Raw genomic sequence first — 3464 nt, forward strand, 5'->3', positions numbered from 1 at the left:
AGGTAATCTGTAATATATATATATATTTGAATTGAAATGTTGGTTTATTAGAATTAGGATTGTAGTTCAGGTTAGATTTTTAGGTTTGAATTTGTATGTATGAATTTTAGGTATGAATTTTAGGTTAGAATTTGGATTTTTGTTTGATTGAAGACTGATTTTGGTTTGATTGCATTTTGATTTAGATTAGATCTTGTTTAAATTAAGGTTTTGGTTTGATTTTTAAGGTATTGAATAATGAATTGATTATTATTGTTTGTTTAGGTTAGATTTGAGTTTGTGAATGCATTGATTATTGTTCATTTAGGTTAGATTGGTTTGATGTTTGTTAGATTTAGGTTGGATTGGTTTCACGTTGGTTTGATTTTGGTTGAATTGAAATTTGATTTTGGTTTGATTTAGGTTTGATTTAGGTTAGATTGGTTTGATGTTGGTTTGCTTTTGGTTGGATTGAAGTTTGATTTTGGTTTGATTTAGTTTAGATTGGTTTCATTTTTATTTTTATTTTTGGTTTGAGTTAATTTTGTATGAATTGTTGGATTTGGTTTTTGATTCATACTTTATTGTTTGATTAATAGGGTTTATTATTGTTCGATCTACGTACACCGCCCGCTCTTCTTCTTCGTTGCTCTTTTTGTGCAAGGTTAGTTATTGTTGTTTTATTATATGGTTAGGTTAGTAATTTAATGTTTGATTTATGTTAGTTTTAATGTTAGATTTATGTTAGATTTAATGTTAGAATTATGTTAGATTTTAATGTTAGATTTAAGTTTGATTTATGTTTAGGGTTGATTTATGATAGATTTTAATGTGAGACTTAAGTTTGATTTATGTTTGGGTTGATTAATTATGTAGATTATGTTTGAAATTTTGAATTAGATTGAGTTTCAATTAGATTTCATTTTAGGTTGGAATTGATATATGGAATGAATTGTGTATGAATAAAGTTATGTTGGATTATAATTGATTGGTTTGAAATGTGTAAGAATGAAATAATGTTATATTATATGTATGCTAGATTTACGGTGGAATTTTGGTTGGATATGTAGAGATTATGTTAGAAATATGTAATCCTAATTAATTTAGACAAAGTTAAGTAAATAATAATGTGGGTTGTTTTCCATTTTATTAGAAAGATGGAAGTACCCGATAAAAGCTGGATGACCTTACGTCGAGATCATCCAGATTACGAGGAAGGTGTTGACAAATTCCTCGAGTTTGCTGTTAGGAGTACATCCCGACAAAAAGTGAAATGTCCTTGCGTGAAATGTTTGAACACGCCATTTATGGAAATAGACGAAGTGAAGACTCACCTCATCATTTATGGAATAAATGTGCATTACGAGTACTGGTATTGTCATGGAGAAAAAAGACGTACTACTCAAGTGGTTAATGAAGATGTCGATGAAGATGGCGATGACTACGATGATGATGATGATGATCAGTCAGAGGATGCCGTACCAGAATTCAACGATCCGAGAACGGAGACGAATAATACAGTTAACGAAGAGGTCAATGAAGAACGTTATATGCACAATTTCATAAACGATATGTTCTCCAACGTTAATGATGTCCCGAACAACCATGAACCAGTCGAAGATGCGCAGAGATTTTATAAATTGCTTGATGATTCCAAACGGCCATTGTATGAAGGTGCTCGAATAACGAAATCATCGGCACTATTGAAACTACTTCACATAAAGAATGTGTGTCAATGGACAAATTCTTCGTTCGATATGTTGTTGCGTCTACTTAAAGACTACATATTACCGATTGACGCTCAATTGCCAAACTCCTACTACGAAAGTAAAAAATTCATTACTGATATCGGGCTTAAGTATGACAAGATAGACGCATGTAGGAACAACTGTATGCTATTTTGGAAAGACGACATAAATGAAGATTCTTGTAGAGTTTGTGGTCTTTCAAGATGGAAAGTCGACCAAACAAGTGGGACAGTTCGAGAGAAGCAAAATGGGAAATTCATTCCAAAGAAGGTGTTGAGATATTTCCCTCTAATACCAAGACTGCAAAGACTATACATGTCCTCAAAAACGGCTCCAATGATGAGATGGCATAAAGAAGGAAGAGTTGATAGTGATACATTGAGACATCCCGCTGATTCCTTAACCTGGAAAACGTTCGATGAAAATTATAAAGATTTTGCGTCTGATTCTCGAAACGTAAGACTAGGTTTATCAAGCGATGGGTTTCAACCATTTGCAAATGGAAAAAAGTCATACAGTGTTTGGCCGGTTATTCTCGTTCCTTATAATGTGTCACCCTCTACTTGCATGGATTCTAGCAATTTTATTTTATCTATGTTAATTCCGGGTCCAAAGAGTCCGGGAGATGCGATTGACATATTTCTCCAGCCATTGATCGACGAGTTGACTGAACTGTGGCAAACTGGTGTGAGAACGTTTGATGCACACACCTCGCAATACTTTAACATGCGAGCGGCATTGTTGTGGACCATTAACGACTTTCCCGCATACGCGAATTTATCGGGCTGGAGTACGAAAGGTAAATTTGCTTGTCCTTGTTGTAACAACGACACAGTATCTCTTCGATTGGTTCATGGTTCCAAACAATGTTACATGGGTCATAGACGCTTCCTTCCACCGAAGCACAAATACAGAAGGGATAAAGAGTCGTTTGATGGTCGAACTGATTATGGAGAGCCCCCTAGATTGTTAACGGGTCAAGAAAGTTACGAGCAAGCACGAGACCTAGAAGACATAATTCTTAGTACGGATCTAAGCAAGAAAACCAAGATATATCATGAAACGCAGGGAGACAATTGGAACAAATTGAGCATTTTCTTCCGCTTGCCTTATTGGAAATCATTATTATTGAGACATAATTTGGATGTGATGCATATTGAGAAAAATATTTGTGATAGCGTGTTGGGAACAATAATGAATGTGAAAGAGAAGACGAAGGATGGTCCTAAAGCGCGTAAAGACTTACAACTATTAGGCATAAAGTCATGGTTACATCCTATAAATGATGAAGGAGTGGTTCATTATCCAGAAGCGCCTTTCACTTTGACATCCGATAATAAAAAACGTTTTTGGAAATTCTTGAAAGATCTCAAGTTGCCTGATGGTTTTTGCTCAAATATCAGTGGTTGTGTAAATTTGGAAGAGAAAAAGATTTCGGGATTAAAGAGTCATGATTGTCACATTTTGTTGGAATATCTTATTCCTTTAGCAACCCGTGGATTACTTCCAGATAATGTGTATGATGCGTTAGTAAATTTGTCTCGGTTCTTTCGGTTGTTGTGTTTCAAAGAGTTGATTCAAGCGGACCTCGAACAATTGTACATGGATATTACATTGACACTCTGTAAATTTGAAATGATTTTTCCGCCGTCAATTTTCGACATCATGATGCATCTCCCGGTTCACTTATCATTTGAGGCTTTGCTTGGGGGACCTGTTCAGTATCGATGGATGTAT

The sequence above is a fragment of the Impatiens glandulifera genome, chromosome 4, assembly GCF_907164915.1.
Source record: "Impatiens glandulifera chromosome 4, dImpGla2.1, whole genome shotgun sequence".
Lineage (NCBI taxonomy): Eukaryota > Viridiplantae > Streptophyta > Magnoliopsida > Ericales > Balsaminaceae > Impatiens > Impatiens glandulifera.